We start from the raw sequence: 26,341 nt of genomic DNA, 5'->3' as shown, positions 1-26,341 counted from the left end.
TCTAGCCTATACTTAGTGCTAATTTAAGACAAGTTGCTGGAGATTAAGCCACGTTCCTGCGTATGGTGAAATCAGTGAAGAACCTGGCAGCAGGTAAAACCAGATAGGCTATAAGTTCTTGACAAAATAGCCTACTTGGTATAAAACTTGGTAATACATACAGATGATAACAATAGAATACTCATTTGGTTTCCAAAAATACTCCCATATGTCGATAAAAACACATCTTTATATGTATGCAGGTTGTTACTTCAGGTTAGATAACTTGAACACTGTTACGCAGTTTGGCAGTGGTGGTCAAAGTAACCACATCAGTTACTTAAGTAAAAGTATTATTACTGTTAAAAAATTTGCTCTACTACAAGTATTGCTGTTCAAAACTACTCCATGATTCCTCATCGCTTGAGCCCAGCTTCCTGAGGTAGCCTTCGTGTAAGTTGCGATTGTCATGTACATTTTTTAGTTTGATTTTTTTATAGTATTGCTCGAATTTAGAACTGTCCACCAGGGCCACTGAATAGGAGCAAGTGTTGTTAGTGCCTTGTCCTTGCATCACAATGCTGAGGCGCCACTGGGTGTTGAACACGGAACCTGAGTCACATATATTACATTGCCAGTGGTCGAACCACTCAGCTATTGAGCCGATTCAAGTAGTTTAAGGAGTACCAGTACTGATAGTTATCGATCAAAAATATGAGGTTGTGAAAGGACAAAGTATCAAGATCTTACTAAAAGCAATACAACTGCAGGAAAATACATAGTCTTATGAAGCTAATTAGTTTCAGACATAGTTTTGTTCTTTGTCAGAGCATTGTTACTTGAAATTCAAATTATAGACTGTATATAAATGGTTTGTGCAGATGTGATTGCAAATGAAAATTACTGCAAATTATCTTTGAGCTAAAACATTGACTACTTCAGTTTTCGGTAAACCTACTCAGGTATGTTACTTTGGTGTAAAAATTACTTAGGTAAAAGTACCCATAAACCAGACTGAAAAGCATAGAACTTTTGGACAAGATCTCCAGGATGCAAGACATCTAAAATTAGGTTTACCTGGTGTAAAATGGTACATTTTGCTGGACATCTGGAAAGCAAAGTGCAGTGCCTGTGGGCTCTATTTTGGGAAGTAAATAAATGTGAAACGTTCGGGTGCAGCAAACATGGTCTTCAAATATCTCAAGGGTGCAGTTGCCATGCGTTCCACTATGGCCCATGAACAAAACTACTTAAATAGCCAAAGTAAAAGAAATTTATTTAAGTAGACCATTTAAGTAAAATTACTCTGTTACTGACTAGAACTGCAATTTAGTAAAAATATACAATTGACCAAAAGCAACCAATTAAATTACATGAGTAAAGTAAAATTGGCTGCATTTTACCATAAAAATATGACTGGGATAATGGTTGCATATTTATCACTATTGTTTTTGCTTGTAAAAGGTAATGTCCAACTGTTATTGCTACTTACAGTAGATCTAGTGCTGTTGGCCTAGCCTAGATTATCATTAATCAAAGTAACCTTTCTGAACTGCTTTCTTTCTTGGTTTTATTCATTTTATATTTCACCGTAAATGTGTGGAGCGAAAAATTGTGCTGACACAGATAGTTGCAAAAATAGCTATATCGATGATAATGATAACTGCCACAAATAAGTCAGGCAATTGTGGCAAGGCCTCAAAGACAAAAACATGCATTCTGAGACAACATAAAGTGAAAGAACAAAGTTTTTAGCGTCAGTGTTTGGCAGGACAGGACAACGTTGCGTCACCGTCAAGTTTAGTTAATTCTTCACATTACAAATGTTTCTAATGTTGTGTATATTTCAGTAGCCCTTGACTTAGGGTCTTAAATTTTATGCACCGGAGTCAACTTTATATTTGAGTAGAATATAGTAAAAAAATAATTAGCCTATGACAACCCCTTTGTTAAGCGAATCGTTATGGTGTTAATAATGTTATGCTGTTTTTACAGTGAATGATTTTTTACCATTGTTGAGATAACAGGAGCTACTTATGGCCTTGAAACCACAAAAACACTTGAAATTATTTTTAATAGTTCACATACATATTAACGTAAATATATGACAAGCACACAAGCAAACAAAGGATTGAGGAAATGAGAATGGAAGAAAGGATGAGGCACATCTATCGCATGGCAAGAACAAAAGCAATGTGTAAAAGAGATATTGTTGGTAGCCCTTGCATGAGAAGTCAAGATGTACAGTTACAGATCCAGCTGGCAGATAAGTTGAGGTGGTGGAAGGAATATTGCAAAAAGTTACTGAATGAAGAAAACCTGTGGGATATCACACTAAAACCTAAGGAAAATGTTGGACCCGTGAAGGAAATCACAGTCCAGGAGGTTAGGAGAGCGATGTACAAAATGAAAATAGGTAAAGCAGCTGGTCCAAGTTGTGTGCCAATAGAAGCAATTCGTCTATGTAATGTGGAGAGCATGGTGGCATGGTCACTATGGTGTTTATGTTTATTTCTACTGAAAATGAATTTTTCACTAATGTTGAGATAATTAGTGCTAACTATGCTCTGGGAAACAGAAAGAACACTTGTGACTATTAGTAGTTTACATGCATTTTATTAGGTTAAGTTGCCTTAAATTGTTTGAATTTCCATTCAAATGAAGTCAAGTTAATGAGCTTTTACTGTATTACAATTGCTACACAAACACCGATACAACATTTTCTACATTACTTGAATGAATAGATTTACACATATCTATTTGGGTGGTATAAAGCTCAATATTGGGTACATTTTTTTCGCACATTGCTTGTAAGTTCCGTGGCATTAACTGTAATTTGTGCATTGTCATTTCCACATCATTCAACACAGCCGGTCCATAAATTGTCATTTTTGTGTTGTATAGTATACAAAACAGGCCTTACTAAGCATGAACCCAATGCAAGAACTGATAGTGAGCATTTTTTGCCAATTTGAAATAACTTAATCAAATAATATTCATAACAACGTTAACCAAATATAAACTCTTTGCAAATCAGCTCTCATCAAATCTTTGCTTTGTGATATGTTTTCACCAAGTTCACATTCTCTTTCGAGAAAAAGTTAAATAATAACATTGATAATAACACTTCGAGAACAAATTGAGAACACTGTGATTTGCGCAAAGAAATGCTATTTCTGTTTTGGTACTAAGCAGCATGGAGCCCAAGTTGGTTAAATCACTGGCAATGGCCTAAGACCAGCCCTGACAATAAATATACATGTACTTGTAGTATGAAATGTTTCTTTTGTCAGTGTCTCATTGTGGCAAATGCTGCCAAGTATACAATGTTTACTCTGTTTTAAAGGGTAATGATGAACATTGTTAACAAATTAAATTAAATTAAACAAATTAAACAAGGCTTTTCATTGATTTTCATCAGTTTGGTTTGACACACAGTTCACTCAGGCCTGTTGCAGTTTGATAGCATGTTGCAAGCAGCACAAGGTGGTCATCAAATCAAACAAATGCATGTGATGTTCCTGTATGCTTGGTCTTTTTGATAGACATGGTGTTTGTTGCGCATGTCTCTGAGGTTGAGTTCAGGTGGTGGAGGAATACATCTGTGGCTGTTTTGCACATGAGCTGTCATTCTAAGAATATAAATTTCATAAAATTTAAAACAGAGCAAATGTATTGCAATTTAAATACTAATTTACAAGTTTTTGTATCACAGCTGGAAATCATTTATATTGCCATTTTGCTATATACAAGTATTTTAACACTGAAAATCACAACTAAACATACAAGCAGAAAATTAGAATAAACTAATTTGGAGCATTAGCACAGTTACAGTCATCTGTATAATACAAACGTTTATAATGCTATAATACAGGCATGTGCAACCTTTTTCAATGGAGGGCCAAATACAAAATTTTGAATGACAACGCGGGCCACATTATTTTTTCAGAAAAAATTAGTATCGTAAAACGACTTTCCTATGCAGTTTATGTAGTTTAGAAATAGATTTAATGCACTCCACGACACACTTGTGCGACAATTTATTGAAAAACTGTGAATAATTGTCGATGGAAGATGAGGAGACTAAATTAGTGATGAAATAGTGATGGCTAGTAATAGTATAAAGTTCTAACATTTTGCTGAGCACCACGCAGGCCGCGGGCCACTAGTTGCACATGTCTGCTATAATACATGGTTTGGTCGCAATGTTTCGATTGTTTTTTCAAAAATTTGGTTTAATACTGATAAACTGATTCAGTACTCCTCTACTTATTATTACAGAAGCAATTACAGCACTACTACTAAAGCAAGCAAAACCTGTTTCTGTTTAGTGTTTAGGCCAACAGAAAATAATATAGCTGAAATATGGTTTAGGCCAGGGCTACACAACTATTTTTAGCAAAGGTCCAGTTACAAAAGTTCAAAATTTGCTTAGGTCCGTTATAACTCTCAGGAAATAATTTACAGTCATACAAATGTATTAAAATACAGTATATAGAATAATATAATTCTGTGGATGGGTATTAATTTAATTTTAAAATCTCTGGATTTAAAAAAAATTAAATTCTCTGGAATTTTTTAACACAACAAATGAAATACGGTATATACAAAATCCGGTAAAGCGGTATTAGCAAAAGCATTAAGCGAAATTTATTTATTGTTTTGTTAGTTACAGCTAGTGGGAGAATTGGAATTTGTTGTTTCCTGCTAGTTCTTTAAATCTTGGTTCTAAAGTAGTGAGAGCGAGTGGAAGGCAGTGGTGAAGGTTTTCATTGGTCATGCAGATGCGAAATTTATTCTTTAAGAAGTTCATGTTTGAAAACGCTGACTCGCAGCTTTGCATTGTGACGTCAACAAGGTTTGTTTGAAATTGTGCTACTGTCTGCTGTTTTTTTTTTTTTGCAAATCAAAGATAAGGGATTTGGTTTTGTTAAAAAACTTGTGTTATTTATGAAGTCACAAATATCATTGTGCCTTCATAAAGTTTCTTTATGGGTTGCAATTAGCGCCTTGCTGATGATGGGCTTTACCCAGAAACAGCGCTGTCGAACGCTACATCTCCTTAGTTGTTTTGTAACTTGTGTAAACATCGTTTAATCAACAAAAGATGGCGAAAAACGCCGATTGACAAACGACCTATTAACAAAAACCGCTAGAAGACTAGTTTGAGCTACCACTTACACATTCGCTGATTAATTGAATAAGCAGGAATAACAAAACTAATGATGAACGATTTCATTTGCGTAAATGCTGAGACAGATAAGGTCCGGATTCAACACTGAAAAGGTCCGCATTCGGACCGTGGTCCGCCAGTTGAGTAGCCCTGGTTTAGGCAAACACTTATGTTATTTTACACTGGCCGCCCCTACCAACTCATGTAATAAAATGATAGCCACCATATGGTGTGCTACACATTTATATGCAATAAAGTCGGTTTAATATGACCACCCGCTTTATATGACCATGTTGAAATAGTCCCAAATTTTGCCATACAAATGTCTCTGTTTACTATGACCAGTGTTTGAGTATTACAACCACTTTTTCAATATTATTCCCCCAATGTTTCTTTGTCAATTATTCAATGTGACAGGAATGATTGTGCCATGTGAGTTTTCTTTCGCACCATGTAAGAAATGTATGAGATTTTAGAAAGTTTGATCAATTTGTTTCTGACTGTGTCGATACTGCTTGATGTATGGTGTCGATACTGTATCAGGCTTGCAGCTGTGGTTATTATGACTATTCCGATGTTGTGACCAAAATGGTTTGGTCCAAAGAGAGTCATAATAAGCGAAGTCTACTGCATTAACATGCAGTGTAATAATTTCACTCATTTTTCTTTGCTAATATGGTATTAAAAGATAGTTTTTACACGGCCTCGGAAATCATTCCCTATCCTGGTTATTGAACAAGACTTAGTGCAGCTTGCAGAGGTGGGCAGTACTATAGTACCAAATTATTGTATCGCGGTACTTTTTTTCAGTACCCATACCATCGGAACTTTTGGAAAACATTACCGAATCCCTGTACTGAATGACTTTTTTCGAGAAATATAAGTCGGTCCCAGTGCTTGGAATTTCTAAAATGATTACTTCAAGGTTTTCAGAATGTGTTTTTTAAAATTTCATTTTGATTGAAACTTAATTTCAATTTTAGTGCTTTATGCTCTTTTTTAATCTACGAATGTCTAATAAAGTCGTATAGAGTGAGTTCACATATTTTTTGACCTGAAGTCACCTTTAGCGGGGCCATAATATCAGCAAAAGTTGCACTTGTAACATGATTCGCTGTACGAAAAGTAGTTTGGGAACGAGTATTGGCAAAGTACCGGACTACTTTTTTGAAATATTACCAAATACCGGAACCGTTGGTACATGTTTTGCCAAGTACCGTTACCGACGGTACTTTCTACGTAGTGACACCCCACCTCTGACAGTTCGTGATCCATGTACTTTTTAATAAAACAGTCTCATGCACAGTTTGCTTATTATTTAGAACAATGCGTTGTATTTGTTATATATAACCGTTATAAAATAAAAGATGCTCTAGCAACTGCTCTTAACATGCAGTCTTAAAGTATTACTGCAAACCATTTTTTTGTTTTTAGCATTATATATACTGTGCCTATTTCGAAGATATGTGCGATATTATATACTGTGCCTTTAGCGTGGCCTGTTTATCAAATTTGGATGAAAATATTGTTTTCAAACTTTTATAATCAGCATCAAAAAGATGAAATACTTGTCTGTTTTATGAGCAGCCATTCGCACAGTTTGGTAAATTAAAAATGCAACTTCAGTAAATGGCAGCCAGTCAGTCAGAAAAATGCAAATTTGGTAAACAGCCGGTCAGTCAAAATACAGTGCAATTTTGGTGAACAGCAATTTTATGCAAAATATGTGCGATATTTAAAATTAGTACAATTCACTGCATTCTAGCCTACATTTTATTGCAAGCCATTTCGTCTAGGCCTGGCCTATATTTGTCACCTGTCAGTACTAATCTTGATAATAATTTATTTCCAGATATTCCTGAGAAGAGGAGGATTTGGATAGAAGCACTAAAGTCACAGCTGGTACATTTTGAGAAACTGCAGTATAATGATTGGTCACGTAAGTTTATTTTCTGACTTTGTCCTAAATCTGCGAATAATTGAATAAACTGCATGTGCATGTTATGTATTATTTGCCATAGACATGCATTATGTGCAGCAGAACACACATTTATGTTGAATTTCAAAACATATCTTTACTTGGCCTAGTACAGTAAGGCTGCTGGCAGACTGGTGATGCTGTGAAAATATTTGTGTGATAATATTTTGTGAAACTTGATTGAAATGACATGTGGCCTATTTAGCCAGAAAATATTTCCACATAATCACTGGTAGATTAGTACAGCAGCCTACTAGGCCAAGTAAAAGTAAGTTTTGTAATTTACATGTCTATTGCAAACATATTGCCAGTGCTAGTGTACAGAGCCTAGCTTAGTAGGCTGCCGGTAATTCTGGTGAAAATATTTGCCGGCTAAATAGGCCACATGTTATTTAAATAAATTCTTGTTGTTGTATTAAGTTTATCTTCAGTTTAAAATGCCTGCTTCTTGTTTTAATTCGTCCCAAACAGATAATTTAAAGAAAAGTAAGTTTTCGCTTTCAACTTGACTTTGTTGCCTAAACATGAAAAATTTCCGTCTTAAATTTATTTCTATAACGCGGCGAACTACAACCGGTAAATAATTAACTATTATGTTTGTTTAGTTGACAACCCACGCAGATATATTTCGCTTTTATGCGAATTAAACGAATCCAGCGACATGGAACTCTTCAATATGGCGTCACAGCGCTTTCCAACAGAGATGAATCTGACTTCATTGAAATTGTCATCATCGGAAGCCGCGATCTTTTGTGACGTTTTAAGAAAACAACAAAAAGAGTTAAAGAAGCTTGGTCTGATCAGCTGCTTCTCCCCTGATGATGTGGAAAGATTAATTTCGGCGATCTCTGAGATGCCTGGAAAGGTTTGACGATTTATTCAACTTTTTATCGTTTGCTTAGAACAGCATATGACGTCATAATGAATTGTTTACATTTGTTCTTATGACGTCATAATGGCTAGTACGAAGATATTTTTCAAGGCAGTTTGTTGAGATTACTGGGCAGTGTAGCTCGTATATTTTGTGCTAATTTATATAAAATTGCAGAATAATTTTGCGACGGTTTAATGATTACTTGAATCTACAAGGAATATGGAATCTGCGATAAACTTGGTCGCTTAAAATTTCCTCTTTTTAATGAAAAAATGACAAAATTTTGTTGGATCAGTTTTAGCCTGACATGTACCGGTTAATTTTTGGGTCAACTGAAAAGTTCTAATTTTATTTAAAACTGAAAATATTTTTGCAAACTTATTATCAGGATTTGTTTCTACAACTAATACTCGATACCGGTTTTAATTGGCCGCTCAAAATTATTTCTATTTAATTCAAAAACCAAGAATTTGTGTTGGACCAGTAGGCTAGGCCTAAATCTGACCACGTGGTGCTGGTTAGTTATTAACCAATTAATGGTAATATTAACTTGTATGTAGTAATAAATTAGCTTCATCAATACACCAGGTTGTAGTTTACAAACATTTCATCTGCAGGTAAAAGAGTTGTACATCGGTAGCAACATAATCAAAGACATTCCAGGACCAGAATTTTTCGCTAAAATTGAAGAAGTTCTGGGCATGCCTGGTTGCTTCGATGGAAGAAGATCCGCAAATTCGAGCGAGAAACAAAAGATTCAACTCGCCCTTGACCAGCTTCATGGCTCGGTATTCTTTATATCTTGTCATGTTTGTGTCAACTTGAACTTTGCACAGAAATTTAATTTTTAACCAAATTTTTAATTTATAGCGGTTGCGAGTTTATGTTGGTTATGATGACGACTATGAAGACGTCATACTCACTCCACGCGAGTATGACGACTATGAAGACGTCATACTCACTCCACGCGAGTACTGCTGACGTAATAATGGTAAGTAGGTTTCATTTTTAAACAGAAATTCTATTTTAAGTAAATTTTGTTAAAATTCGTTTTTAATATCGATTTATTTGTTTAAAAGGAGTTGCGTCGTGGCCGGGATTCGAACCGCAGACTTCTGCGACATCGAGCGATTGCTCAACCCGATGCGCCATCTACAGATTTACTAATTCATTGATAAAATTGATTTATATTTGTACATAAATTAATAGTGATGTCATAAGTATAATTGTTTGACATGTTCATTCAAATAAATAATCACTGCATTATGTTGAATGTGGAATTTGCTGTAATATTTTAGATTTGCTGATTTTTGTGATTTGAAATATCCAGAGTGAGTTTTGTAGAAATAAAATTTGTTGTAAAACAGAAATTGGTTTTGTTTCAATATTTTCAGCGTCACATTTCTGCCCAAGCGTTATAAGTAGGTTTTTATCATCGCTAATTGCTTTGTAGAGTTCAGCTCTAAATTGTCTTTATTAGCTCAAATCTAATGAGACTGGTGCTATGGCTTGTAGGCTAAAGCATCCGCCTCGAATGCTGCCTCTACCTTGTGACCAATGATTAACAGAACTATAAGCTACCAAAATTTTTATATCAACTTGACGCAGACAAATAAAAGCAGTAATAATAATAACAGCTCGGCGTGTCATTGGGGCAAGACATCAAACACACAGAGTTATATCAGGGGATTAGCTTCCTGCTGCAACTTTCGCTACGAGTTGTTCGGCTGGAAATTTACGAAAACAGTCGCTGTTATGTGTCCCTGAGATGCGGAAAGAAACTGCGTCTTTGCTTACACTCCGTGATTATGACAACCAGGTTAACAAGCAGTGACGTATTTTGAATTGGGTTGAGGAGCGGGGAAAATTGTTTTAGAGCCCGCTTTAAAATACCCGCGTCTGCCCACTGTATGCTCCTATCAAAACGCGAAAGTGGAGCGAAAAAGTTTTGCTTGTTAATCTTGAAAAACTGCTTAAAGCCTCGAGATGAACTGTATATTCTCATGTACATGTACTACTCTAACTCTCATCTTAAGGCACGAGCATTCGAGCGCGCTCCTATTCTTTAGGAACGATCTCGAGAGGTCGCACTTTTGTCAACGTCGGAACAGAACCACGACCGCGCTTTCCCGCTTAGGGGTTATTCGCTCTTGGCTCTTTTTTTCGCTCTTCGCTCTTTTTCTGCCCAAACAACGCTATGAACGTACAAATGCGCAAGAGATGCTTGGATTGAAAGTGTTTTAGGTTTATGGACTGCTATGTAAGAACATCATTTTATGTAGTGAATAAAAATTACAGCTTTGCGACTATTTCAAAAATAAAACTGCGAAAAATAAACAAAACAGCAACACAAAGCACAGTAGCACGTCATAACTTTGTTTTGACTGTTCGAAATATAAACATTTGTTTTTTTTTATAAACGTTATTAATTGTAATTATTTTCTGACAAACATTTTCCCAAACTTAGGCTAAATGCTTATCGTACTTTATCGACGTCGCGTGTATTTGTACTTTTGCGAAGGAGCGAATGCGATATTTCTCGTAGGCTTCATGCAGTATGACTCGGCGAAGTCCTGATTGCATAATATTTGCCCCTTTTACTTTTATAAGATCTCGAAGATTTCCTCTGTCTGGATGAGAACTTCAAAGACATTTATCGCGGAATTGAAAGCTTCCATCTTTGAAGTCGTGACAGAAATGCCTGTGATTTTGCGACGACAATTCCAGGCCATCTCGGCTTTGGTGATGGCTTTGCTGACGGCCGCTTGCGATGGAATTCTCACTCCAGTCTTCTGCATGAGCTCATTTCAAACATCGAGGCGCACGATAAGGCCGGAGCTAAAAGTTCGTTGTGCTTTGACAGACCTTTTTGGACTGCAGTAACCTCCACCGTTAAGTAAAAAGCTAAGAAGGACTCTCACCGGCCTTCGCACATCGCTTCATCAACCCATCAGCCATACTTTGTACTGTAGGTTTTATTTCCGATGTTGTCATTTTCGACAACAAAATTTCTCAAAATTCGTTGCTGGTACTCGTCAACCAGTTGGCAGGGTTAAACAAATTCAAATACATTTTAATGTTGATAAGGCATTTACATCAAATTAAGTCAACAGATTTTTCAATTACCCGGATATTTTACCTGTAATTTCCTCACCATTTGTTTCGTGGAATCAATTTTTAAATTGACACATAAACTGATGTAGTGCTCCATTTCAAAATTCAAAAAATCTCAAAGAGGTCCTGCAAGTGCGCAGAGAAACCAGCTGGCTCTCAGTTTATCTTTCAGTGAGAGGGCTTTGTCGTCATCCGGATGTTGAGACCTTCCGGATGTTGAGATCTGGCTGAGCGATCTTTGTGACGCTTGCAGTCGTCGAAGTTGTTGATCACTCGCTCAACCCAGGGCTGACTGTGCTGCTCTTGCAGCTGATGCTGAATGATAGAAGGACTGAACGTTTCCGAGAGACTTCGCTTGCTCCACCACGCTTTATCGCGGCCACGTTTATTTCATAATGTACTCGTGCCAAAGACAGATTTTGACAAAAACCTGTCAAATGAATGACGTGTCTACACAGTTATACGACAGTCTATCTAAATTAAACCGGGTTTACCTGTACGTTGAATCAACAAGAAATAGACATCGTACGCTTTCTGGAAGTTGACCAGGAATGCTGCGATCAAACCACGGTACGTTCAACCGCAGCGTTGAAAGTAAATTATATATCCCACTCCGTGCCTAGGTAAAAGATCACGTAATAAGGTATTGTTATGTCATAAACCATTCCTATTCAGGTCATCCTGTACTACAAGGAAAATACCTTATGGTGCTGGCGCTGCTTTACTAACAACACTATATCAGCGTCCAGGTCAACGACGCAACAATCTCTCCACCCCCAGATCCTAGGGTGAACAGCGTAGGCTTTAAAATAGCAAAATACCGGTAACTAGCAGCACTATAGGAATCGAACACATGCGCCTTTAATCTTGCCACTGCAAGTCGGAAATACTGTGAGCAATTAACTTATTCTTATGCCATCTTTCGCTAAAATAAGAAGGTATATGCCTACTACCAAACATATGTCGTTATACCCCTGTTACGCAAGCATTGTGATCATATAACGACAAAACTAACTTTTACATCTCTGCAATATTTCGGCCCAAAAAAGCAAATAATTCTTAAAAATGTATTTTACTTTTCAAATTGCAAAATCTTAAGTGATAGACGACGAATATCGTACAACGTGCTTATGACGATCAGTGACGTTTGTGTGAATTGCGTTAAGGAACGGGGTTTGAAAGCCCGCTATAAAATACCAACGTCTGCTCACTGTATGCTCATACCAAAATGCGCGGAGTGCACAAATTTTGTTCCAACGCCTGAAAACCTGCATAACGCCTTGAAATGGACGGTATACCGCGGTGTTTATACTTGTACAGCAGATGGAAATTTGAATGAAGCTGTCATTGTAGATCTGTTGTATTTAACATTGCAATGGTTATAAGGATTCTCAAAGAAGAAAAAGCAGTGAAGAAGTTAAAAGGCGTATAACCCACAAAATTTAGGTTCATGGGGGTAGGATGGCCTCCTCTCCTCACATGATGTGTAACCAGTTACAGTCTTTCTTGAGTCCTCGATGTACACAGCCGGTTTTCGATTAGTTTCAAGAAATAACTTTTTCCAATGTCTGTCAAATAAATATACGCAAAGCAATTACTTGGAAAACTAAAGGATAAAGTATGAATAAAAATTAAGATGAAGCTTTAACTTTAATGAATATTTTTGTGTTCTATCTCACTGTATTTTTGTTCACTTGTGGCAAACACCAGCTGACCAAAAAGATGGAGGTTGCCTGGGTCCCTTGAGCTCTGGTTGGTATCTTGGTTCTCACGAACCCGAAGTTTGGATTTTAGTTTTACCCCAAAGTTTACTTTTTCGATCAAAAAAACCAAAAAATAATATTTTTTCCGATATTAGGCACCGGGAATAATTATTGAACTAATCTTGCTGCGTCGTAAGTTCATAAAGTTAGTGCATAATACGTCATAATACGTCACGCTTATGGGCCGTGTCATTGCAACGTTTCTGTTTATTGGTTAAAAACGTAAACGCGAAAGCATTTAATGAGCAAAATAATTTGTGATTTTAAAAACTTATGTTTGCGGAATAGTTTCTGTTATTTCATCAATTACGAAATACGGTGGATCCAGAAAAATATGTGTGGAGGGGAAACGTTCAAGCGAAATTTTTTATTTTGGTTAATGTAATGAAAACATATATTATATATGATGCAATAATTAAAGACACTCGGACAACAAAGAAAATTTGAGAAATCATAATTACATAATTAATACAGACAAGAAACCGTTCTCAAATGTATGTTGTATAGGGATTAATAATGTATGCTTCCACTACTTCTTTCCACTGCGATGTTATAACAAAGCGAAAGTATGAAACTAAATAATGAAGTAACCGATCACCAATGCAATAAACAACTCATAGCCCAAAGTTTAACCATTTAATATCACGAAGCTCGTTCATCGTGTGGATATCACAGAATGCGTGTCGATTCATTTTTGGCCGGACGACAGCATGACATATGTGCAAATAGAATCTAATTAACTTTTTGAACTTGCTTCGGTGACGATATTGTTCAGTTTTTTACGTAAAAATCTGCCCGTCCGCTTCCCTTCATAACAACGTCACAAAGCCTGAAAATTGCTCGTAACGAATCTCATGGTTGCAAAATGAAACAGCCACGGTTACATTACGAAGATGTTTTGTATAAGCAATCGCACGCAATTCAAGCATTACTGTGGGATTCAAACATTACATTACTGTAATTCGTCGTCGTTCTTCTCTGTTTTCTCTTTTTCTACGCTTCATTGATTACGGATGGAATCACTCTGGGATCAAGCGCGAAGTAAAAACGTGATAATCATGGAAAGTTAGTAAACTGTTCGTATCATCTACAAAGATTTTATCAAAGGTTACCTGCCGTATTCTACGGTCTTCTTGGAATGACGTCATAAAATACGACATAACACAACCAATAAGAGACCGGGTGTTTCATTTTTCAAACATTTATACTATAATATAACATAATAACATAATCTAAGGGCTGGTCATAACTTATAGAATGCGCAACACATCACCACTGGGGGGATAGCCCATATCAGAGGATATAAATCTGAGCGAAACATTGGGCCAATATCCGCAAGAAAACTGTTATCAGATCACACAACTTTTTCCCAGGTATAGCGCGTATAGCTCACCACCATGGCGAAATTAGTTGCAAAAGCAAAACTATTGATCACAAGCTTGAACGTTTCTATATATCTTTTTATAATTTACCACCAAGCCATCGGTCAAAGTATTTCAGGATTTGTCTTCCAGCTATTGCAAAAACTTCAGATATTAACAAGTATGGCGTTGATGTGGTTTTGCAAAAGTTTTACGATGAGATGCGAGATTTCTGCAGCAAAAGTTTTGAGGTCGTTACTCCAAATAACGTATCTATAAATATCAAAGGATAGTTGACAGCCGTTTTAGCTGACACGCCGGCAGCCCATCAAGTAATGGGGATGAAAGAAGGGGTCGGTTTCGCCTTCAGGAAGTGTCGCCATTGCTTGGCAACTGCAGATGAAATAAAATCAAAAACATGGGAAGAAGACTTTACCTTAAGGGATACCGCAACGCACGAAGAGCACTGCAAGGAATTGCCGGAAAATTCAAGGCAGTGGGGGGTAAATAGACGAGCAGCCTTATTCGATGTACCGTATTTTAATCTGTAATGGAATGATTGGTTATTGTAGTTGAACTTGACTGTACCAGTCACTCCAATACAATCTTTAATTGTCTGAATGTTTATTGTCCTCGATATAATGAGCCTCAAGGTCGTTGTTTAGCTTTGTCAACCCTAGACTCGATTGTTCAGCTAAAAGCTGATTGTCTTGTGAAGCCGACAAGCAAAGTTGTCTGACTTAACACTGAGCTTCTCTTAAATTGTACTGTTCAATAGTTTGCACAAATATGTTGATTGTATAAACTGATTATATTGTTTCTTCTTTATACGATTACAAATTGACAGAACATTGGCACATCAACAGCATTTCATCCAACAGTTAATGTTTTAGCATTTTGGCTTAGCTATATTCAACTGTGTTAAATTACTGGTTGCTGGAGACTACAAAACTGATTAAAAGAATATACTCTGACACACTGGCAAACTGAACGCATGCGAGAAAGGCACAAATATTACGTCACAACCATAGTACAGGAAGTTATTGTGACTCGTGTTACGCTTTGCTAAAACGACACATAAGTACGAGAATTGTAAATCTTACACAATCTGTATTTCACTTTTGGTTATTATCATAATATTATCACAAATCCATTAAACTGTTCTCCTCAACATGTAATGCACATTGTCCTGGAAGGATGTTTGGCGCATACTATTATTCCTATGCTTAACTACTATATCTACGAAAAAAATAAATTAACGCTTTCAACACTAAATAAAAAGATTTCAAGTTTTCCGTACTGCTATTTCGAGACAGCAAAAAAACCTTCTCAGATAATGTCTCACCATATAAAAAAAGAGAAGAAATTGCGTCAGTCCGCATCGCAAATGCTACAACTGGCAAGAATGCTGCCCTTTGTACTTAGAGAATATATTGATTGTTCTTGTGATGCTTACCAGTGTTTTTAGCTTTGCTGAAAATTACCAATATTCCTTTGTCTCCGAACATTGCCCATGACACCTTGACCCTATTTGCGTTTGTTGATTTCTTCTTATCTCCAGCTCTTTAAATTAGCGTTTCCAAGTCTTAATATCATCCCAAAACAACATTATCTAACTCATGTGCCAACGGATATAGAAAACCTTGGTTCATCTGCAAGAACATGGTGCATGCGGTTTGAGGCGAAGCAGTCTTTATTCAAGTCTTTAACTAGCAGAGCCTCATTTAAAAACACCCAAAAGTTTTTGGCGGAAAAGCACCAACGTCACCTCTGTATGCTGTTGCAAGACGAAAATTTATTTGCGTCCAAGTATACTCTGGGACCAAAAGTTTATCTGTTTAACAACTTTTCTGCCGATGTGTTGACTTTTCTCAGCGTCATGTCACACAATCGTTCGTACTTTCGATGGATAGAAATTGATGGTGTAAAATATAACATTGGTTGTTTTGTTGCTGCATGTGAACTGGTAATGTTGTGTGAAACTATGTAGGTACGTGTTTCTTGTTAGAAAATATATAGTGCTTGCAGAGGACGAAGACTTAAATGCATATGTAATTGCAAAAATGAACTTTTTGAAATTAAATATTCACGTATTGTGAGTTCACAGGATTTTACATAGACCTATTCCAAGTTGAACAGTAAACTTATAATTCCTCAAATAATCGATTTTAGTGGATTTGTTTGATTTTAATTTTATTTTTTTTTTTTCTAACAAAGTGCATAACATGTGTTACTATATAGTTAGGAACCACACATTCTAGCTTAAATTAAGGTTATCTTGAACATATTTGTTGTGATTGTTAGCCTAAATGCCGTGTTTGTATTTGAAAAGTGAATCAAATAATCGTAACACTTGTGCGCGTTGGCATTCCCGGATTATTAAAAAGAAAAATCTTTACATTTCGAGGAAAGTAATTTGGGTAATGAAATTTGTAAAAAATGACCGCCCAATGTACTTACACAGAAGTACTTTTAAGTTGTTTCGACCTTGTTCAACCTTGCATTAAGTGGAAAAGTTCATAAACTTATGGCATTGCACGAATGAGGAAGGTTTTAAATTAAACAGTGACGAAATGTCACCATATCAATATTGATGTGATATTTATCGCGAAAACAGCAACTATTAGGTCAATAACTCTGATTGTCTCAAGTGGCTTCGTATATTACATGACACGAATGAGATTAAGCCACTAGTCTTTCACATATAACGAAGTAAACGCCAATCACATCGTATAATGGATTTTAGTTAACCAACATTGTTTCCAGTGCATCAGTAGGACGTAGTCAGCCATAAAAAGGCGTTGCAAACTGTATGTAGGCAGATTTATGGGTACGTGGACCAACATAAAGTATGGGCAGTGTTTTTTCAACGAAATCGGCGTCTTATTAGACAATGATAAAAATTTTGGACTAGGCCTAATGACGGTCACTTTTTTTCAGTGTACCGGTAGTTGCTGAAGAATTTTTTGGTTTCAAAAGAATAATATTTGAATGGTGATTTGAAAAGCAAAATTTTTAAGTAAATGGCCTTCAGTAGGCTGTATAAGAACATGTATACACTGGCTGCATGAAAAATGTTGACCCTGGTTTGTTTAGCCTGGAAAATATAAATATAGGAAATATAATAATTTTGTAGTCAGTTTCGATATCGTTAGCCTAGTATTTGTGTTCACCTGAATGCAGATGATATTCAGCAAATCTATTCTAGTTTGGGTTTGTATCGGCCTAACTGTACAGGCAGCCTTGCAAGTGCCTTTTATTATGGCATGAAAGAAAATAATGGACGCACTCCGACACTATGCTTAGATTTTAGGAAACACTTAACATGATAAATGCTGCATGAGCAAGTTCTAAGAAGAAACAAATTTTGAATCAGAAAAGTAAACACAAGGGGAAGGAATTTAAACGATTATGGAAGAGGTTTGTGACAAAAATAAACATATAGGCCTAGGCAATATGGTAAAGTTTATCATAATTTTATTGATGATTTTATGTCTCATAGTTGTTTCAAGTTTACTAATTTCTTCGTTGACAAGGCTAAAAAGAATATTATAAAAAGTAGTTTGATTTCAAGGCTGGTGTTTAATTACAAATATGCCCGTAATTTTGTCTCTAATTAAACTTAGCTTCCCTTCATTTCCTCAAGTTTAACCATTTGTCGACTTGGCGAAAACCACTGCTAAGAATTGTTGTTTAATTCGATAGACTGCCTAATTATGAATACATAGTTTAATTTTGTTTTAAAGAGTTTAAAATTATGATGATCAAATCATTCAACTCAAGTAAGATCGATTTCATTCGGATTGGAACGACGGTCGCCACAAATGCTCTCCTTGAGAGGAAAGGTGAAAGAATGGCACTTGCTCTCACTAAGGGCTGGAGAGATCTTCTTTACATTGGAAATTAGTCCAGACTGAAATTATTCGACCTCGTAAGCTGATCAACTCTGATGTTTCCAGTTGACAATGCAGTTGTATTAAGCTACTACCCACTGGTGACGCTAAATTTGGGTTTTGTATCTTTCGTCTTTGCTTATTTTATAGTTTCTATGGTTTTAAATACTTAATCAGAGATGAGTTTATTACCACTTTTTACTTTGATTTAAAGCAGCGGTTCTTAACCTTTTTGATCTGCTTTCCCATTAAAGCCAACCAAAAAACTCATCACCCCTTACTGATTTTCTAGTTTTCCGTTAGTTTTAGTACAGTAAGTACGCTTAAGCTAGTGTCTGACTAGAGCTCAAGTAGGCCTCACTTCTGTATGTAATTATAGTAGTTTATTTGTTTCATGCTGTTGTAGCTAGAAATAGAAACAAGTGAGCACTCAAACTAATTATGACATCATTTGTGCATATGGTTGTGCCTGCATGTACAAACTCAACACCCAAAGCAACCCATGAGTTCAAAACTGTTGCCCATCCTGGGATTACATCTTCTGATATAAAATATAACATCTCACACTCCTCTATGCTCAGGTTCAATGAAAATAGAACAATATTATCCGGCCCGGCAGGTGGCGTTATGTGGTACGCTATGACATCATTTGAAGACCAACATAGCATTTGGGTACAACATTAGAGGTATGGTGCCGCTAATATATCCAGTATCAGTATGAGCATGTACGTTGCATGCATGCACAAGCTAGATAAATATTAATAAGATTACGTAAGTTATGTCCTTGTGTTGTCATCGTGGTATCCCAACCATTTATTCCAGTGCTTGGTGTTGTGGCCGTGTGGCTCGACACTTGTTTATGGAATTTGTGAATATCCTGACAAGTTCTTTGTTCTGTAATAAAGAATGATTTTGTGACATGCAAATACTTAAATTGTGATGAAATTTATGACACTATTTACACAGGAACATCAACAGATCTAAGTCGATACGACGGGGAATATGAGCATGTGTTCAAGTCTACTACAGCTGGTGTCACCATACAAGCACCGCAGGTATTTTGTTTTCAAATCTTAAATTAAAGCAAAACTTCAACAATGGCACAAATTTTCCTGTTGATGTTAACATCAAGACAAAGTTTGTTTTTATTTCAATGTGCCGATATGTGCTAGTATGTGTTGTTTGGACTCTACATGCTTTGTTATATTTTTGTGTATATGTTGTATTTACTATCTTGTGTTCTTTCAAGCTTTTTGATATTTTTTACCTATTTAGCTTTTACAAATTAAAGTGGACGTTCAAAATTTGGAGAAAGACGACTTGTCTCATTTGTTCTGGTACAAATTGGTACAATGGTACAAATTTTCCTGTTAATATCAACATCAGGACAAAGTGTGTTTTTTATTTCAATGTGTTGATATGTACTAGTATGTATTGTTTGGACTCTGTATGCTTCGTTACATTTTTGTGTATATGTTGTATTGACTATCTTGTGTTCTTTCGATCGTTTTTGAGATTTTTTACCTTTTTAACTTTTACAAATTAATGTGGAAGTTCAAAATTTGGAGAAAGACGACTTGTCTCGTTTTGCATTATTTCTACTGACAGTAGAATATGTTGTCTTATTTTGTTTGATTTCTATGACAGCTGAACATTTTCATCACAGCTTGACATCGACACAGTCGCAGCACGGTCTGGTCTATGCAATTTTTCCGGTTGGGTTTGTTTGTCGTCAGCCCTAGTCCTCCCTGAATCTGTTGGGGCTCACCCAGGCATCACATGCTTCAGAAAGGGGATTCCCTAACTGTGACGCCAATCTTTGTCTGGAAATGTTGTTGCCGGAGCAAATGTTGTACGACAGGTAACAATATGATTTGTGATGATTAGGGCAACCAGTTTTTTGACCTAAAAAATTTTAAATTTTGACCTTATTTTGACCTAAATCGTTTAAATTTTGACCTCATTTTGAAAAACGCTATACTGATAGTCTCTACACTGTCTACAGCAATTTTCTAACCTAAAGCTGCATTTAAAAATGACAAAATGCTTTTCTAGTATTGACTTTTTTTTCGTTTCTGCGTATTAAGATTGACAACTTGCAGTTTCAAATGCAATGCCGTCACATCGTGACGTCACCAAACGCGCTGAAAAGCCTTCCCTCTCTTTGTGGCTTTGGTTCTAAGTAAAATTTGCGGGACTGGAATTGTTTGTGGTACAAGAAAAGAGAAAAACGGAAGAATAATATTACAAAATGGTTACAAAATTACAAGTTTAATAGATTTTGACCTAAGAAAAAGACCTAACGAAACAATTTGACCGTATTTTGACCTTACATAACATTTTGACTTTATCTGACCTAATAACTTCTATGCCACCCGTCGTACAAAGCTGAAATTTGTTTTGTGCTTGTTTCATAGCATTCTGAGCAGGTAAAAAAAATTGACCATATTGACTTTTGGTTGCCCTAGTGATGATGTAAAGTGTTGTTAAATATCAATGCTAAATTTTTATTTGCTGCACCTATGTGTATGTTGTGCTATCGTCTTATTACAAATACTTAAATCACAAACCGTGCATAATTTCATCAATCCGAGGTAACTGATAAAGTGATTGTGAAGATAACATGCTACAAAAGGTATCTTGGTCGTAGTTCATGCTACTACTGTCACTAAACGTTAATTAAAATGGCAAAATTTACACACCCTAAGTATGCTCTGTATCTCTGTGCGTAAGATCTTACCAGACATAAGAGCAAATGTATGTTGTCAACTGCATGCATTGACTGTTTATTACAATAAGTGATGTCATAATAAAACATGTGTTGTGCAGGTGATGTCAAGTTATTTCGATGGAGGTCATCTCGACATTAGCGACATTAACGTCCATTTCATTGAGGACCTGTCAGGTGATTCACGGTCCAGCGATCATCATCGACAAGAATAGCACAATCTTGGTCGAACCCGACTGCAAGGCAGAGATGACTAAGAAAGGTATTGCGTTATGACATCATGGTGACATCACTTAGAGTTTGATGAGGGTAGTCTTTTTCTTACATGATAGGTTGACAACATCATTGTAGCTTGCCGTGATTAGAAATTACAATTTTGCAAAAATTTCGCTTATTCAGGTGACGTCACCATCATGATAGGGAAGGGAAAGCCGAAGCATATTGGCAAAGAATTGGATGCCATCCAACTCTCTATATTTTCACACAGGTCAGTGTTATTTCGTAGATACAGTTTTTGGAAGCAAGTTTATAACTGACAATAACTGGAAAATTGAATATCAAATGCATGCAATAACCATTGGGGTAGTTGTAAGGTGCGGCTTGGTTCTGGGTCATTCTCCGTTATTTTAAATATATAGGTGTCATTTGTAATTGCTAATTGTTATTTCGTGGACTGAATTTTTCGAAGCGATTTTTATGACTGACAATTTACCCGAAAGACAATAACTGGGAAATTGAATATCAAATGCATGCAATGATTATGGGGGTAGTTGTAAGTTGTAAGTGGGGTTGGGTTATTTGTCAGTCCCGATTTACTTTTATTGTGTGTGTGCTAGACTGGGATCACTGATCTTATCAATATATTATAACCTCTGACCTTTGACATCAAAGGTTCATGAGCATTGCAGAACAGACAGGTAGGATTCTACAACGGACAGCAATATCCACTAACATTAAGGTATTTGTCTGGCTTGAACTTGTCGTATTTATACATGTTTGTTATTTATACATCACTGGTCTAGATAATCGTCCAACACTGCTTTTATTTGTTTGGTGTAATTTCTAACGAATATGTTGCACCAAGATTTCCCAGCCCTTGACATTTTATCTGTGGTTCATTCGTTGAAAGTCCTGTATAGTCTTGTGTATATTGCAAGACTTGCTTGTGTAAATATGTTCTTAATAACTGAGTTGTTGTAATTCTATTTTGATCATTGTGTGTCATTGTTTATTGTGGAACATTACATGAATCGACAGGAACGACTTGACTTCTCCTGCGCTCTTTTCGGACCCGATGGTGGTCTTGTTTCCAACGCTTCTCACATCCCAGGCCACCTAGGGGCCATGCAGGATGGTGTGCAGTACCAGATGTGGGCAATAGAGATCAATGAAGGAGATTGCATCGTTTCCAATCATCCATGTGCTGGAGGAGTTCATCTTCCTGATCAATCTCGTGAGTATGATCATGTGATCAGCTTGGTGATGTGATAAATGTTATAGATCTGATCACGAAGTTTATCATATGATGTTCAAAAATTTCATAGTTGTGTAGCAACGGTGTTTGTGTTAACCAACCGCTACTGAAGCACTATGAGAAGGTTGCCATTTATGCTGGGATGTGATTGGGATTTATGTGATAATGTTGTGAATGATGTGCTTTCTCGTATCATATGATGCTGAAAAGTTTCATGGTAGTTGTTGTGTGAAATGACGAATCGGTTTCTGGTTTTCTAATGAGTCAGAATTACCTTTAAACCAGTGGTTCCCAATGTTTTTTAGTTGCCGACCCCTTTTAATAAATCCTCAAGCCTGCGGACCCGTACCTAAAATTTGCCAAGAATTCAATGAGAAAATGTCTTGTTATTTAATGCATAACCTACTATTGAGGGATATTTACTGTAATATCGGATATATTTGGGAGCTGCTGCAAATTTCAATGAAATAGTGTCTTAAAATGTTTATGATTCTCTTCTTTCGTTGCACAAACAATAGAGAAATAAAGTAGCCTACATGCAACCAAGACACTCACGGACCCCCAATTGGTCCGCGAACTCCAGGTTGGGAACCACTGCTTTAAACCCTATTGAACTTGTTTTTACTTGTTACCTCACAGAAGTAACAGCGTTTCTCACGCTCCCAGGAGAATTCACTAGTTGCAGCCGGACCCACAATCTCCATGGCAACCTGGCCGACTTGAGAGCGCTAGTTGCCGCTAACCAGAAGGTAAGTGTCTTTGTGGCGTCACAACTGTATCAATCACAGATATTTCAACGAAGCTTTCTGTTTAGGGTATCCACCTGGTCCAGGAGCTCATATCGAGCAGCGCGACATTCGATTTCGAAGGGAAATCCCCTGTGGTGATAAACAAGTTGAACGCGCCGAGAGCGATCAGCAAGTCTGTCATTATCTACTCCCTCAGGTGCATGGTGGGCTACGACATCCCGCTTAACAAGAGCTGCCTCGCCCCTTTTCCCGTCAACATACCCAAGTGGTCCATACTCGACCCCGACTATCAGATATCCAGATATCCGGTCGTCCTCAAGAACCTCCATGCAGCCCCTCCACTGGCGGAGACGGGGTTTTGAGGAAGATTCTCTTTTGAAACAACTTAACGCTGTCAGTGTCGTTTATTAAACTCTTGTTCTAACAAATGTTTTGATTTTTTAAAGTTACTGAATTTTTTCAAAACTTTATAGTTTTAACTTTTAAGCCACATTTTGATGCACTCGTAGACAATATATTTTGCGTCACTCGCAAAATAACCGCGGTGTAGTTTCAAATGACATCTGGTCGTATTATTGGCTTTCGCCCTTTCAAACCTTGTCACGTGCATCAGCCTCAGCACTGCTTCTACAAGTTTTAAATTTGCGAGATAATTCACCGAAAGCGAAATGCAGCTTATTCCAACACCAGCCAGACACAAAATCCAGCTCCATGCGACCTGATGCGTGTTGTTGAAGCTTCCCGACTACTTGTGAGTGACCTTGCAGCCCAGCATTGGGAGATCGAAATCTCGTCCTTACTCCACATACAAGCCTGATGCGGGGAACGACGCAGGAACGTTTCGAGCAAGCATCTTTTCTAAGAATCCATTTTTAAAATCAGACGCAGGTAAGTTACAGTAGATACCGATTATACACGGCCCACAAGGTAAAAATATGTTTCATGGTAAGTTTGTATCTACCCAAGGTCCCGGCTCACATCTACTCGTCTAACCACACAAATACGCAATTTTGATCACCTCATTTGACCGCCCTGCGCTTTATTCTGAAACATCAACCGATCCGGCCGCCTTTATTTCTACCGCATGTTGGCGCTAGTGCGCTACAATTTTTCCTGGCTTTCATGTGAACATTTTATATTATTTGCTGCGCTGGTGTTAAGTAATCGCTTGTACACGAAGCAAAACAATGGTTGGTTTCTGTGGTTTTTGTAATAATTATTATTCTATACAAAGCAAAGAGTAATATTGTTAGATAACAATACTTTTTAACATTACCTATTATTACGTAATAAAAGTTGTGTTGATTCATAAATATTTGCCTAGATTAGCCAGAATAAATCGATGAAATAGGACAAAGTAACGTACACGTGACAAAACTCATCGAATCAGTGGCGATAACCCTGACTTTGAAAGACGGAAACAGCCTGAAAGTTTTTAAAGCAAAGCGGAAGTCCAGAGAACAGCTGGAACATGTTGCGCATGCGCACAAGCATTCCATGTATGCGTGTATAGCTGCAACCGACCTTCTTCTTTGCGTGGTGATGCATGTCTGGTCTGAAGAAGATTCTCTTTCGAAAAAAACTTAACCCTGTCAGTGTTGAGCGAAAGGAGGTTTTCCAACCCTATGGAGCTGAAGGTAAGGGGGATTCTCTGTGTACCCACTTGCAACCAGTTGGTGATGAAATATTTGATAATCTTGGAAGATGAAAAAGCGGCGATGTAGGAACCGGTGTTACGCGGATGAGAAAGATATTACGAAAGTTCTGACCATTTTGCTTCACAAAATGTATCGTTTGTTTCGTCACAAATGCTGATTAAAACCCGGTCAAACATGATTGAAGGATGGTGAATAGAAAAGCGACATCAAGCGAGTGCAAGATAATTTGATATTTGCCACAAGTAGGCGTAAGATAACTTTTTAAATCAAAGCTGCCCATCCCTTGTTAAAGTTGAGTGCAAGCGAAGGTGGAATACCGCGAGCATATTGTTAAGGTCATAATTACGTCATCGAGCATTACGTAACAGCTATTGCCGTTTACTTAAAACATTGCTAATTAATTGTTTAATCCTTTGCACTTCATGCAACTTACTTTTTTACCATAATGCTATTTGCTGGGACTGTGCATTCAGAGAAAACAAAATTTGCATTGTGACGTGACAGAGAAACTTTGAAATGACTCCCACCTCTATGAACTATCACCGCAAGGTGGGGCCGGGGTGCGATTCAACCGACGTCGGCCCCATAAAAAATCGACATCATATATTGCAATTGGCATATATCGACATTTCCTTCAAATCTCTATCGGTGTTGGCAAGTGCATTAAAATACGGCATTATATTACGGTTCATGTTTACGTCATCAAGCATTTGTGATTTTCTTCAGTTCAAATTTCTTTCAGTTTGGCGTTCTACAGATGCAGTGAAGTGTAGAATGAAATGTCGCCATGTGACAAATATATTTGCGTTGTCGCTTTCTCACCTTGAACTTCTTCTCCTATTTTTCCATCTACGCGGACTATCGCGTTAATCACTTCTCTTTGTACTTTAAGTAATAACTTCGTTTTTTCGGTTAAAATGAAAGTTTTTGCTTGACGCCAAGTGATCAAGTATTACAAATCACATCTTGTTTAAAAGCTCTCACTCGAAGTTTATTGGACGAGTCCCCACAATATCACGATTAACACTGAGTCAGGTTGCTCGGTCACTTGGCGTTAAGCAAAACCTTCGTTTTTCAATGCATAACCGGCAAAGCTGGATGACCACCAGCAACAGCAGCCAAAAGACAACCAACACGCTCGACGTGATGACGTAAAGCGCCATAATAAAAATAATAATCTGAGTTGAGCCAGCAGACAATCTTTGGCAACAGACAATCTATGTCGGCGTGAGAAATCAAGCGAAGCGTTTGGGTTGGCGCCTTCTTCACTTCAATTATTTTGCAAGTATTTAACCAAAGGTTTTGCCAGAAATTGGTTTAATATGTGGAAACGCATTCCACTGACTACTATTTAGGTTTCTAACGTATTTAGGCGGACAGGAATTTTTAACAACAGCCACTGTGCGTGCTCACGAAGTGTATATGAGTAGTTCATTACATAAATTAGCAGTGAATTAGTTTCTAGAATTATGTTAGAAGTAATGTAGCAGAATGCGCCAGTCACTACTTTAATATTCTCCTTCTGATGGCGACTCCGGCAAATTCGACTTCATTGCAACTGCGACCAAGTTGTGGTGAGTGATTTAATTTCTTCAGC

At 37.0% G+C, this 26,341-nt stretch overlaps 1 protein-coding gene across 2 annotated transcripts in view; it reads left to right on the top strand.

The window, feature by feature from the left end:
• LOC143453381 (5-oxoprolinase-like) overlaps positions 1-20,891 on the top strand; it is a 114,399-nt gene extending 93,508 nt beyond the window's left edge. Inside the window, exons 1-3 of one of the 2 annotated variants that reach the window (XR_013115162.1) lie at positions 19,114-19,190; positions 19,802-19,996; positions 20,223-20,864. The gene's annotated coding sequence lies outside the window, so the exon portion shown is untranslated. Of the gene's footprint in view, positions 1-19,113; positions 19,191-19,801; positions 19,997-20,222 lie in introns of those variants that run through there. The other variant, XR_013115163.1, reaches the window with a different exon arrangement.
• The last annotated feature ends 5,450 nt before the right edge of the window (positions 20,892-26,341 follow it).

The sequence above is a fragment of the Clavelina lepadiformis genome, chromosome 4, assembly GCF_947623445.1.
Source record: "Clavelina lepadiformis chromosome 4, kaClaLepa1.1, whole genome shotgun sequence".
Lineage (NCBI taxonomy): Eukaryota > Metazoa > Chordata > Ascidiacea > Aplousobranchia > Clavelinidae > Clavelina > Clavelina lepadiformis.
Note: the sequence above shows the minus strand (reverse complement) of the source record. Positions and strands in the feature narration are given on the sequence as shown.